This window comes from Pongo abelii, chromosome 3 (genome assembly GCF_028885655.2).
Source record: "Pongo abelii isolate AG06213 chromosome 3, NHGRI_mPonAbe1-v2.0_pri, whole genome shotgun sequence".
In the NCBI taxonomy this organism is placed as follows: Eukaryota; Metazoa; Chordata; class Mammalia; order Primates; family Hominidae; genus Pongo; species Pongo abelii.
In genome coordinates this window covers 159,989,753-160,005,249 of record NC_071988.2, presented here as the reverse complement: position 1 = coordinate 160,005,249, position 15,497 = coordinate 159,989,753, and positions in this window count along the sequence as shown.

Here is a 15,497-nt window from a genome sequence, read left to right as displayed (position 1 = left end):
CACAGATGTCTAAAAGTAGGAAATAATTTGGTATAAAAGTAGGAAAAAATTTGTTTTGGCTTTGAGACATGAGAGAGATTGGAGAAGAGGAAAGAGGTATAAGCGGAGACCTAGAGAAATGGGAGAAGGTTATGCATTTTGCCATATAATTCTATATTTGTGAGTACTACATTTTTAATGGCATTACTGAACTTGAGAACAGGCAGGAGTATGTGTGTATGTGTGTGTGTTACTATTAAAGGAACTAAACTTTCTTTATTAATAGGTCTGGAAGTAGATGGCACCAAGAAAAAGTAAGGCTATACAAGAAGGCTTTGGCTTTTCTACTATTTTAGAATTTATGATTCAAGCCATGTACCTAGGTCCCTAAGACAGAGAGGGAAGGAAGATGCACTTCATATTTGGATTATAGTAGTACATGATGTGGTGTCTGACATGAAATATATTGTCAATAAAATGGTTAAATGAATGGATTAATCCAATACCAATTGGCTTTCTTGAAGCAACTTTTGTTCACAGACAGCTATCAGTGTGTGGAAGATTAACACAGCACAATCTTTGACTTGTTTTGATTTTGCAATGACAATGTAAATTTTGGTCAACTGCAGTTCAGATATAAGTATCTTTAGAAGCTAAAAGGTAGACTAGCTTGTACTGGAGGCCTCTTAACCTTTGAAGGTTCATAGTTTTTTTTTTAATTTTAGATTTATTGCTGTGCTCAATACTCTGCAGTGACTAAGTAGTCACTAATCTACAGTACATCTTCAATTACAGAGTAAACCTTATAATTCTACAGAGATTTTGCAGGCACCACCAAGTTGAAAAAATGCAAAAATTAGATGACATGAACACATTAACCTTTTTAACTCACTCTACAACAATTCCAGAAGCGCCTCTCAGTTTTGATTCTGGCAAACTAGTCCTGGGGTCTGACTTAAGTGCTGAAATTTTCTTGTCTGGTTTAGATTCAGTGTTGCTGAACTGTATAAAAAAGACTTCATTAAGTTGGCTTTCATTCTATTTATGCCTTTGTCATTTCCTTCAGTGTTTAAGTGAAAATAACACATAAGAAATCATTGCTGACAGGCCTAGAATTTATCTTCTATTATTTATTGTGATACTCCTCTCTCCGCCCACCATTACACTCTAACAAGTCAAATATCAGTGAAGGAGATGTTTAAGACCCTGTAATTCACAGCATGGTATCTGTTTTGACTATATTTAATAGCCAGCACTTACTCCAAATGAGTTAAAGCATGTTATTGTGTAAGCATTTATTTTGACTACTTTACTGCCTTGATAAACATTTTCCTACTTCTCCACTGCTTTTCTGTTCTTTTGTAAGTTTATGTCACAGGATATAACTAGCTAATGAGTAGGATTAGATACTGCACCAACCAGGCTGTTAAGTGTAGCAAGTTACCACCACATTAGCAAATGGAGAAACACATATTAAACACTCTAAATACTCCGGCCTCACATTTTTTTCACATGTCCATGTCTACAAGAGGCTTTCCTCTTGACTCAGTACCTACCTTGGTTTTCTCTGTCTGAGGGATTGGCATTACCATTTTACTTATGGCTCAAGTCAGAGATGTGGTTATCAGTTTCAACTCCCCCCACTATATCCTGTACATCCATTATATTTGATAAATTTTCTAACTGTATTGCATACAAGATAATTTGAGTGAAACTGAGTTCTCTCTCTTCACCTCCTTTCAGAATTATCTAGATTGTGTATCATCTATGGATGACTAATTAGAAAGACTTTAGTTTTTCTTTCATTCCCAGTAATGTCCTGTTTTATAACTAAATCAGTCACAATTTTGATTTTACAAAATCCTATTGTATTTAATAGCTTTTACTTCTTCAATAAGGAAGAAAATAGGAATCTGGATATATTAAAATATTGACTTTTGCCCTTTTCCTTAAATTGTCTTCTAAACTCTGATGACAGCCTAGCCATCTATATCAAATGTACCATAAAACTCAGTTCGCATGCTAGAATTAGCCCTCCTCTAAATACAAAGTAATGCTGATAGTTAGATCACCTGTGCTGCAAGTACAGTCCAGAAATCATTCCACAATTCTTTCAGTTTTCTTTATAAGAGTTAAAGTTTGTTCATAGCACACTTTGGTTTGTTGACTAGTTATAATTATTATGTATTAGCTTTGTGTAATTTACTGGAGTAAATATCAAGGGATATTAAGGGGAAATAATAAACATGATATGTGCATAAAAGGAGCTATATAGTAATGCAAAGGAGAATACAAAAAAGATTTTAAAAACATGAATAGCCAACTAAGATTGTAAAATTTTGTACTCAAAATTTGAATATTAGAATGAAGATAATTTTTACAGTTTCATTGACAATGACAAATAGGAGACAAGCTAACTGCCAATGATACGATAAGTAAATAAACGGGATAGCATATAGACACTGAAAATGATACTTTCCAAAAATATTTAAAACATGAAAAATGTTCACAGTATTATGTTAAGTAAAAATAAAGAATGTATAAATCAAAATCATACACATAGTAAAAAAAATCTGAATTTATGCAGCTTTAAGAAGTTTACCTTTCACCCTTTCATAAAAACAAATCTCTTTTGTGGCTCAGTCTTTATAGCTGAAGTATGCTCGCCACTACTTGCTGGTGTCATCTGTTATGTCCTCCATCAGTTTGTGAAAGCTTTGGCATCTGGCTTATATCCATCAGAATAGGCTATGTCACACTACAACAACAAATGACTCAAAAATTCTATTGATTTATAATGATAACTATTTATTTCTCTCATGCTAATGTCCTCACTTATCAGCTCTGACTCTACTCCTTGTTGCTTTCCCTGTAGAACTCAGGGTAATGGAGCCTTCTCTCTCTGGAACTGTGTCACTGAAGAGAGAAAAGAGACATGAAAGACCACACATAGGCTCTTAAAACTTTTGCCTCTCATCAATTCACATCACTTCATGAACATTTCATGGGCCCAAACAGGTAGCATACCTACTCCCAAGTTCAACAGCGTGAGGATGTGGAAACATCACTCTCAGAGGGACATTACAAGACCTTACAGTAAATAACAACACTCATCTCTCATTCCCTCAGCTATCTCAGATTAAGTAATTTCCACCACTACTCCATTTGAACCATCTATACTCATGTCATATCTTATATATTATGGTGTTAGCCCCTTAAGAGAGTTGAAATTCTGTCTCCTCACACAACCTCTTGAATCCTTACTCAAGGAGTGATGGAAATATTTCACTTAAATGAGACTGTAGGAGATGTATATTATTCAAAGGCAAAAACGCATTGTCATCCACCTGTAAATGGGCAGGGCTTTCTCTGTGCTGAGCTAGAGTGTTCTGGTACTATTGATGGCCTGGATCATGCTCTTTCTTAGAGATGCTAGGGCCATTTATATTTACTTTCTCTCTCCCTTTTGGATTCCTTCCCACATAGCCAGGTAGGATAGGTGAATGAAAGGAGGGTAAGATCAGTTATAGCTTAATAAAATTGGAGATAACTATTCTGTTAAATCTCTTGAATCTTTTGTCTGCTCCTTTTGGAAAAGGTGGCCTTATCTTGGTTTGAATAGACAGAACATGTGACTATTATTTGGCCTTTGGTCTAGAAGTAGAAAGAGATTTCCTATTTAACTATTTAGTTCCTGAACTTTTGGACTTGAATATACAGTAGGTTCTTTCTAAAACATAAATAATGATTGTTTTTGGCTTATGAGATTATACATGAGTTTTAAATTTTATTTTTGTAGTTTTTCAGATCTTCCAAATATTTATTTCACAATAACAACATAATTACTTTTATAGTAATAATAATAGAATAAAATTATTTTGGAAAACAACATAAGAAAAAGTAAAGAGTAAAGAGAAAAACTATGGGAGAATGACATCAGGGAAGACAGGGATAATTCCAAGTCCTTTGAGTGTCTATATAATACCTTGTTTACTTATATATTTAGCATAGTTCTCATGTTGAAAGATGTTAATTTGACCTTATGGTGGTATGGTCCTAGTGATCCACAAATATCCAAAATGGTATGGTCCCAGTGATCCACAAAAATCCAAAATCTACACCAGACAAATCAGCTATTTTTGTAGTTCTTGGTAAAAATGAACAGAAAAGGTAACACAAGGGAAAAGATACTACAGGAATTTCTAGGTCTTTAGGAATACTCCAATGCATAACTCTTATGAGTTATCCTGAAACATAAAGATGGAGACCATTTTAGATGGAGTCCAGAAATCTGGACTCAGCACACCTAAGAAACTGGAAGCAAACAAGTCTGCCTATGTGTCCTACGTTGTTATTCCCTTACTGAAGTATGAATATGTTTGAGGATTTCTAATTGAGAGTACACCAACCAGTTACGAAAGGAGAGAGCAAAACAAGACGCCTTTTCTCCAAGCCTTGGCTGCTTATTTTGAACATTTTCTTAGGCACAGAGAAGATATTTGCTTTTGGGTCTGTTTATCTAACGGAAGGAAAACGAAGAGAGAGATTGACTCAGCAGAGTAAAGGACTTCAAGAGGGAGATACAGGATAGAGAAAGAGAGAGAGACACACATAGAGAGAGAGATTGCATGATCTTAGGAAGGAAAGGTCCAGAAAAAGTATGCATTCACTAGCAAAATGTTAATAAGATATCCTAGGATCAAAACATTTTATAGAAACAATCTCTTTGTTGGAGAAAAGTGAAACTTGTTCTGAGCATTCTGTAGCCAACACTGGAGAGAAATGCAGAAGCTAGTCACTCCATGTTGAAATGAAGAGATGGATGTTAGGATAAACGAGTCTTCTAATAGTTCAAGTGGATTGGAAGGTAGATAAGGGCTTTTGTTTCTTAGAGAAATATAATCTTCAGTCTTTATTCATCACTGTGTTAAGTTTCTAAACCAATCCAGTGGAAGATTTATCAGCAAACTTTTATGCATAAATTTTATGAGGAATTTTAATAAATTCTAACATGTGACAGATCTCCTAAGTATCATGTATCTAAATTATCAAATTAATAGTCACAGAATGGACAAAGCAAACATTTCAAACAGGCAATTCTCTGTCACATTGACAGATTTACTAACTATTATTTGCATTATTTTACAAACAGCTTTTAGAGATGTTATGGTTTATTGGAGCAGTACATTGTATTATAATGGCTTTTCTGGCTATTAACAAACTGTTCTTTTGGAAACACTTCAGAAGATATTTCTGACTTAAAAAAGAAGATAAAATTACAAAAATTAAAACGTTTCTAAAGTCAAGCCTGTAAGTCAAACCATGTAAGAAGCAAATACAATTCGGTATAAGAATAAAAGTTAAAGCCATCTCCAAGAGTTTAAAAAAAAAAGCACTTTTGTATTAAAAAAAAGAATTCTTTACCTCCTTAATCCATTATTAAAGGTGACCATTCATCCTTAGTAATCAGGTCAATTTGTGCTGAAAATTTAGTTCTATATGTGTGAATTGGAAGTGATCTTATTAGTGTACTACTACATCAAGTTTGATAAAATCCCCAATCCATTTCAGTTAAGTTTCTATTGATCCACTTAAGAGATCAATTTGGACTTGTTCGATTCCTTTGTCAAGGGATTTCATCTGGCTTGAGTTTAACGTTATGAAATAAATGTGATTTAGAAATGTAAGATGGAATAAAAAAGAGTCCGGATGAGTGCTGACAATTATTTGAACTCTAGATTTTGCATCCGAGCATTTGATAGGGCATTGCCATTTAGAAATGGGCTAAAAAAAACCAGTAGGACACAGGGGTCAAAGAGTGCCTTTCAAAGCAGTTAACAGTCAGATCGTCCCTCACAGTTACCAGTGATTATGTCTTCTGTGTCATTCAACAATTTGAAATCTATTTTCAATCAAAAATCAAAATATAGATTTAGTTTTATTCTTAAATGTGTTTTATATATATTTGTACTGATTTTCAGTAGCAAAATATTCCCTTCATGCCTACTTTTTAGTTTTTTTTAAATTATTTTCTGCATTTCATCTTAATTTTCCTTAGAAAAGAAAGGATCAATGTAAAAATGTGTAGAGATCTCAAAGACAATTGCTGGAGTTGCACCTCATAGCCATTTTTTTTTCTGCCTCTTTCCTCTCCTTAGGGACAGTTTTGGAAATGGTCTTAGAATGAGATCAGCCCAGAAACATTTCTATTTCTCCCCTAATTCTATTTTCTTATTTGTAGAATGGACAAAGAACTCTTTTCAGCAGGAAGCAGTTGTCAAGACTCTGTGTTCTGCCTGGTAAAGAATAGGTATATGGATCTGCAGTCATCCTGCATTTATTCTGCATTTATTCAGTATATCAAGGAAGTTCAAAGTCAAATAGCAATAAAGAGATTGAAGTTAGAGACTAAAGACAATGCAAAAAAAGTTAAAGACTGTAACTGCTGGTTAACATGTTACCTATTGCCATTGTATCCTCCAGTTTTCAGCAAAGAGAAGAGAGCCATGGAGTAAGGGATTTTTCAGAATTTATGAAAGAAATTACACTACAGATACATGTAGGAGCTTACTGGGGAAATCAAGCTCTGGAAGGAAGACGTTGGAAGATTAGAAGAAATCGTCACTAAGAAATAACAAAAGCACTAGTGCAAGCAAACACATTGGATCTTGTGAAGAAATCCAAGAAGCCAAGCACGCCTGTCAGCCGAAGTGGGACCACACACAGGCGTGCACATACACACACGTTCTAACAGCATCAAAGCAGAGAAAAAAGAATAATGAAGAAAGACAAGGCCCTAGTCAAGGAGCCAAATATGATGACCCATTTCTGCCATGATTTTATTTCAATTATTATTATTAAATAATTATTAAAGGTTCATTTTAAAGACTTCTGTTATATTTCTCATATATGTTGGTTTACAAAATAAAAGGCAATAGGCTAGTAAAAAGGAAATTCACCTTGACATACATAGAAGATTTCTAGGTTCAATTTGCTTTACTTTACAGATGAGTAAATTGAGATCTAGTAAGCTTAAGAGATTTATCCAGTGTACAATTACGTGACACTGTGTGACAGAAGACAGAATTCTTGTTAGTCAACTCCCACTGTAGTGTTTTTTCTACTATGCTTTGTTCCCCTTTGAAGAGACAATTTCACTTAAACTGCTGGCCAGGTCTCATACTCTAAAACACTTTGATCCTGTAACTGGCCTTATTGACACTTACCTTAGCAAATCTACTTTTCAAGCCTTAATTCTGAGAGGCTGGATGGCCTCTTGCTTCCCTAGAGACTATGTTGTAAGAAGTGGGTGACAAATATAATTTACTGTTTCTGTATAACACAAGAATATTCATATTTATCCAATTTTACCAAGAAATTCTGAGAACCTGTTATATTCCATGTACTGAATTAGGCAATAAGAAGAAGTGTAAAAAAGATAGGAACTGACCTCTCTGCTTTAGAATGACATAAATTTTAGGTAATTCTACTGATTCATTCTGTTTTTCCATATCACATTCAGCTACCTTCACATCAGCTTTTTGATGATTGAAAATGCTTGGTAAAGTGGGTAGATTAAATATTCAGCTCAAATTTATCCTAGTAGACAGAAAAATAAAGGGTGTGAAAAGTGGTGAAATTAAGTGTTTTTTTTCAAAGTTACAATAAAAGATAGAAAAATATTACAGCAATTGCAGGCAGGTTTCCACATAAGAAAATTCTGTCTTTTAAAACTGGAACACACAATGAACCAAACTCTATCCTACAATGTTACAATCTGAAATTAAACTCTGATGGTACAGGAACAATTAAAATGGGAATACCTAGATTTCTGTACTATCTAATACCTGCTTTGTCTTCCATTTTCATGAGATTTCTAAGATCACCCGAACAAATTATAACCACATGTAGTTGTGCCTGTTGATCTTTCACTATTACTCTGTTTATGACATGTAAAGTAGAGTAGTAAGTTGCTGATGCTATTGGTTAATAATCATAGCAACACTTGGGAGCTTAATCAATCTTCAATTTATTGTCTGTGCAGCTTACAGTTAATGCTGCAATTGATATTTTTTTCTTTTTATACATTTAAAATCACAGAAAAATTGCCTCTCTTTCTTCTTCTAGGTGGTGGGCTGTTCCTTCTATGACTTTCTGGAAGAGATCAGTAAGAATAAATTATTATCAGCCTTTCCATAAGCTACTGAAGATGGAATCTACTTTTCCTGGGGATACTAGTCATTCTACAATCCTGTTTCTTATGCCAAGAGAGGGTTGAGAACAATTAGACAAATGAAAGTATAACTAATGAAAGTGATACAGTGTCAATTTCTAGGGTGTGGTTATTGAAGAATGAGTGAGCTGAGAGGGAGAGGGTGATGAATGTTTGCTGAACATACAGAGGCAATTCTCTTCCAGATTGTCACATTTGTGCTCTGCTAGATTCCTTCTGCTTCCTGTTTGCTGAAAGCTCTCCATAAACACTCATGCTTCCTTGTCTATTCTGTACCTCCACTTCTACACATCCTTGTTTCCACATGACAACTAAATTAGCCTCCTTTGTTCTACCTGAAGGGAGGACATTGTCAAGTGCATGAATGTAACTTGAATACAGGTGATGCCAAAGGTTTGGCCACATTATAGAACATGAAAACACAAGGGACAAATAGTGGGAGAGATGCCCAGTATTCAGAGTTCCTGCTTTTTCTTCTATGATAGTATTCCCTCAACAATCTGAAGAAACAGGGCCTACACTTCAAGTCATTTTAGGCGGTTTTGTGAGGTCTCCTTTTGTTGACTTGTCTCATAGTTTTGTTTTTGTTTTGTTTTGTTTTGTTTTTTGAGACAGAATCTCGCTCTGTCAACCAGGCTGGAGTGCAGTGGCAGGATCTCAGCTGACTGTAACCTCAACATCCCGGGTTTAAGCGATTCTTCCACCTCAACCTCCCAAGTAGCTGAGACTACAGGTACACGCCACCATGCCTGGCTAATTTTTGTATTTTTAGTAGACACAGGGTTTCACCATATTGGCCAGGCTGGTCTCGAACTCCTGACCTTCTGATCTCCCCGCTTCGGCCTCCCAAAGTGCTGGGATTACAGGCATGAGCCACCGTGCCCTGCTGGATTTTTTTTTTTTTTAATGTTATATCATAGAGGAAAAGAGAAACCAATTTTGATTTGCTCCAGGTCTGATATCTTTGTTGTTTTGCTTTGGAGAGCACCATTTCACTGAATTTAGAGAACTTACAAATTGTCAAGGAAGGGACTAAAATATGACAAAATGATAGAAAAAGAGACATATGTGAAAAGATGTTTATAGAAATTGAGTCTTTTGTCACAAAGAAATGAAAGAAGAGCAGGGATGATGGATTCATGGCAACAAAAATTCTAACCAGCCTGCTAGCAATGCATGGAATGGAAACATATATCAACTGAAAGTGCATGGGATGGAAGGATAAACTCTGACCCTTATTATTGTACCTTTAGTTGGTGAGGCAAAGGCAGTGACTGCTAGATCTCACCTGTCAAATTCACATTATATTTTGCAATCACAATTTTTTGAAATTATATTTTAATTGACAAATGGCAATTATGTATATTTGAAAGATACAATGTGATACTTTGATGTACATAAACATTTCAGGAAGATTAAGTCAAGTTGATTAACATGTCCATCTCTTCATCAACTGTTTTTTGTTTGTGGTGAAAAGATGAAAAATCTACTCTTCTAGCAATTTTGAAATATACAACAAATTTTTATTAACTGTGGTCACCATGGAGTGTAATAGATCACTAAAACTTATTCCTCCAGTCTAACTAAAATTTTGCACTTGTTGATCAACATCTCCCCTGTACCTATCCCTTCTCTACCTATGGTAACCACCTTTTTACCTTGTTTCTCAAAGGTTGACTTTCTTACACTCCAGTGTAAGTGAGATGGTATAATATCTGTCGTTATGTACCTGGTTTATTTTACTTAGCAGAATGCTCTCCAATTTCATCTGTGTTGTTGTAAATGACAGAATTTCCTTTTATTTTGTCTGTGTGTGTATATATATATCACGTTTTTCTTTATCCATTAATCTGTTGATGGACTCTTGGGTTGCTTCTATACCTTGGCTATTTTGAATAATGAACATGGGAGTGCAGGTATCTCTTTTGCATACCAATATCTATTCCTTTAGATACATACTAAGAAGAGGGTACAATCACAATTTTTAAGGCTCCCCTCCCATGTCACTTCTTTTAGAAAGTATTTTGTTTTTCTTGCTATTTAACCCTTCTGTCCCAAACCTCCTTAGACACGTTTATCTTTTCCACATATAACATGCCACCAGTTACAGTAGCTTTTATTTAAGTGTATTGATTTAATGGTGATTTTCCCAAGGATCCTAACTCCTTGAAAACATTAATTACATTCTTTCAATATTTTTTATTAAAAAAACCTATCAGAGTGCTTCATAGATAACTGGTACTCAATGAGTATTTAAAAAAATTAATCTGAAAGAAAGTTGTTACAGAAGTAGTTTGATTTGAAACAAAGACTGGCAGAAAAGGTCGAATGTACATAGATCTCTGTGGAGCATTAGAAAATGGGCAACCCAGGTGGTCAAATCTCGTCACGCCAGCTGTGCGGTTTGAGTCAGCTTCCTGCCTTTTTCCACCATATTCTCAGCTCCTATAATTCTCATCCATTCTAAGCAGATACAGATACTTAATATTCAGCAATCAAAATGAACTCAAACCAAATAATAGAAAAGAAAATGAGGGCATCAAGTGGTCCACTGTCATTCACCAACATAATTCGTTGACTTTTCAATAGAATCTAGGGCACCATATGGGTACACTGAATGAGCTTATTTCCTGAACAACAAAACCAAAGTATAACTCTGTGCAACTGTGGGAACAAAACAGTACCAAGAATATGTATACTGTTGGAAATTGGCCCACAAGGATAGGAAAAGTCCATTTGTTCAATATTCATTTAATTGTTATGACCAATCATAATTTCTATAAGTAGCAATCATTAATCTAAATCTTCAGAACTAGCTCTTTAAACATTACCATAAGCACATGTAGTATTTTATTACCTTCCACAAAAAGAGAATCAGAAACAAAATGTCGACCACTTGAAGTTTGCTTTAGACACTGTCAGTGCCTCCTTACGTCTGATATTCTTCACTTACTGCCCTCACTTTTTTTTTCTTTTTGTGAGCATGGCCACCATGCTTAATATGGCACCCCTTCTGAGTAAAAAAATTTTAGTTATTAAGTCTAATTGAGCAGAGAAATGTCATGTACCTTTTAAAAGGATTTTGGAAAAAAATAAAAGAAAAGAAAGCAGGATTCAATAAACACGAGGAAGGAAACAATTTATTGAGTGGGAGTGAGGAGCCTACGTGACAGTGCTGAAACTTAAGTCTGTAGATGTATATGTAGTCTAGTCATGGCATTCCCTAACTGACGACAGCAAGCAGGATTTTGAAATATTTGTTTAAGTTTAATGGCTGATATAGTATCTTGAATAATTGATTTCTTAAAGAAGTTTTTAACCTGAGTCTTATTGTGTCCTGGCTACATGAAGAAATATGAGTCCCACAGTGGATAAATAGGCCCTGTGTGTTCTAAATGAGTAGAATATTGACCTCTACTCTTTCCAGCAGTGTGGTAGAGCAGAGTGGTGGAGATGACTTATGAGGCGAGTGTACCACATTAATTTAGGTGACATACTCTTTCCTTCACAAATATCTTCAACATTTTCTGCTCACACAGCAAGTGCCTTTGCCTTCTTTTGAATCAGCAATAACATTTGCTCACTTCCACATATTTAAATAACCAGTTCATAAAAAGCATCATAGAGCGTTTGTTTACACACATTATACAAAAGAAAATGGAGTTTGTGTTTGTAAAACTTCACTTTTAGTACAAGGCTTTCAATACTTGTTTTTAGTTAAAATATTAATTTCTGGAACATTCTCATTGGAAATGACAATACAAAAATAAAATATACGATTAAAAGTAAATATATATGTTATATATATGTTAACATATATGTTATATATTAATATATATAATATATATAAATAACTAAGAGTATTAAAGCTGTGGAACCAGGAAAGAAATAATATGACAAAATTTCATTAATTGACATTGATTTTGCTGTTCATCAGCTTCAAATTCTAAGTTCATTTTATTTTAGTAGAAAAACTGTATATTTTTAAAGTATAGTCCTCGAAGACAGTCTTTTGAGTGCTGAATGATCAACAATGTATCATATTTATGGTTTATTTTCTTGATGCATTCCTGTAGCCTTGGAGAGCAAAGTTCTTAATGAATATGGCCACTCTGAATTTTTTACAGTCTTCCAGCTCTGTAAATATTAGAAGGTATTTTGAAAGCCAAGATTTCTCACCTTTATACTTTATGATAGAATTATAAAAGTGAGGCAGGTGGACAGGTAAGAGTTTTATTTACTTTACCATTTAGAGTAGAAAGTAAGAGATAAAAATAAACAAAAGGCAGGAGACGTCAGCAAGATGGTGAAAGTCTTGGGCTTCAATCCCCCATCACAGAAAGTTCAGCAAACAACTATTCACAGATTAGAACATCCTTTTGAAAACCCCAACACTTAGAAACAAGCCTTTGACACCTATGTGGTCCATAGAACTGAATGAAATCTGAATTAGAAGGATAAGAAGAATGGTCTCACTCTGACTGTGCTGCCCCTTTTCCTCCCCCAAGTTAGCACAATGCCAGAGGGAGAGGATTTCCCTGGGCTCACAGTTTTTACAGGGGGAAAAGAGAACTAGAGGTAGTTATCCAGCTTTCCTAGCATTCTGAGTTGTTTCCTACAAGCCCACTCTAGTCTCACAGGGAACACTGGGGAAAATGACATGGCTAGAATGCCTGGTGTCAGGTAGAAATAAAGAAAGGAGGCATAAGTCATAGTTATCAGCACATGGATCTTGGTAATGCCTCTGTGCTGTTGCCAGCTATGGAGCCTGATCAGAGACATCAGTCAACCTTATAGCCCATCCACAAAGCTGAGCTGGTTGCCTTGAGAAGCATGGTGGGAAGTTCAAGCTAGTCTGAGTTTCTAGACTTTTATTCTCCTTGCCTGCCTCAGAGCCTACTCCAGTGGTCCCACCCAGTCAGGGAGATGCTTGCCTCCTCCCATTTTAGAGAAGCAAAGAGACTAGACTGTCTTGATCCAGAAAGTCAAGCAGCAGCTCCATCTAGCCATAAAAACCACCCAGCGACCCTGCATAGGGAAAAAGACTTCGGCCTCAGTGGATTTCAGAGAAGTGAAGGGGCTAGACTGGCTTGACCTTGGAAGTCAAGCATCAACTCCACTCAGCAGCAATTTCACTCAATGACCTTACCCAGGCAGGAAGACTCCCATTTTCACGTATTTTAGAGAAACACAGAGACTAGTTCTGCTTGGCCTAGGAAGTTAAGCAGAGCTCCATTTAACCAAAAAGAAATCTACACAATGACCTTTCCCAAGCAGGGAGACTCCCACCTCCATGGATTTAAGAAAAGCAAAGGAGCTAAATGGGCTTGACTTGGGAGTGGTCAGCTACTCAGCTCATAGAAAAGCCCACCCCATGGCTCCACCCAGACAAGGAGGCAATCCTTAGTCACACATCTGTAAGGAGGGTAGCCTCTGGTCCTACCTGTCCTGAGTAGCACTGACACCTAACCTTGAAGCCCATCCTACAGACCCACTCAAATATAGATCCCAAATAACTGAATTGCCTGTCCAGGGAATATATCTTGTAACTTACCTGACCAAAAGCCATTGTAGTACCCAGCCAGTAGCTTTGCCTCATAGCAGAGCCCAGGTAGTGGTCTCACCAGATAGCAGCAGCCCCATCCAACATTAGAGTGAAGGCAGCATCCTAGTCAACTAAAGAACTCAAAACAAGCTCTGCCTGCCTGGGATTGTTACAGTTGGTCCTTCCAGAATCAGAGACTAGACTAAATAGTGAAGGTCTATTCCTGCCAAAGAACACCTGAAAGGGCCAGAGGGGAAGCTGTCTCCTCAAATGCACGGACAACAGCACAAGAATGCAAGAATTACCAAGAATCATGTAATCATGACACTTTCAAAAGAAACTAGTAAAGCTTCAGTAATGGCCGAGCACGGTGGCTCGTGCCTGTAATCCCAGCACTTGGGAGGCTGAGGCAGATGGATCACTTGAGGTTGGGAGATTGAGACCAGCCTGGCCAACATGGTGAAACCCTGTCTCTACTAAAAATACAAAAATTAGCCAGGTGTGGTGGTGGGATCCTGTAGTCCTAGCTACTTGGGAGACTGAGGCAGGAGAATTGCTTGAATCTGGGAGGCAGAGGTTGCAGTGAGTCGAGATCGCACCACTGCACTCCTGCCTGGGCGACAGAGCAAGACTCCGTCTATAAATAAATAAATAAAGGACTGCAATAAAATGGAGATCTATGAAATGATTTGCAAATAATTCAGAACAATACTCATAAATAAGTTCAGTGAACTACAAGAATATATGAAGAGGAAATTTAACGAAATTTAGAAAACATTTCATGGAAACAGCAATAAGATTGACAAAGAAATAGAGACAATAAAAAAGAACCAGATAGAAATTGTAGAGATGAAGAATGCAATGACTGAACAACAACAAAAAAATTAAGAGAAAACTTCAATAGCAGATTCAAACAAGCAGAAGAAAAAAATCAGCTGAAAGAAAGAACATCTGAAATTATTCATTTAGAAGAGCAAACAGACAAAAGAATAAAAAAGAATGGAGAAAGCCTACAGGAATTATTGGACGATCAAGAGACCAAACCTTTGCATAAGGAGGAGAAGAAAGAGAAAAAAGGCCAGAAATCATATTTAAATAAATAATGACTTTCCTAATATGGGGATAGATGCCAACACCCAGGTACAGGAAGCAGAGGGAGCTCCAATTAAATTCATCTCAAATTGAGTATATTAAAACACATAATAATCAAACTATCAAAAATTAAACACATATAAGAATTGTGGGAGCAGCAAGATGTAAGAGATGCATCAAATATAAAAGTGTCAATATGACTATCAGTAGATCGGTGGATTTCTCAGCAGAAATCCTGAAGGTCAGGAGAGGATGGAATGATATAGCCAAAGTTCTGAAGGGGGTGGGGGAAACTGCTAACCAAAAATACTTTATCCAGTAAAACTATTTTTCCATATTCAGACAGTAATAAAAATTTTCTTACACAAACACCCAACCTTAGAGAGTTCATCATCACTATACTTGCCTTATAGGAATTGCTAAATGGAGTTCTTTAAACTGAAGCAAAAGGCTGCTAATTAATAACATGAAGCATAGTAAATCACAAAACTCAATGGTATACGTAGAGCAGAGCCATATTCAAAATACTATAGTTCTGTAATGATGGTGTGTAAAACTATTAATAAAAATTGTAGGTAAGATAAATTGCCAAGAGATATACATTATAAAATGATGTAAATTTTGACATCAAAAACATAAAATATGTGT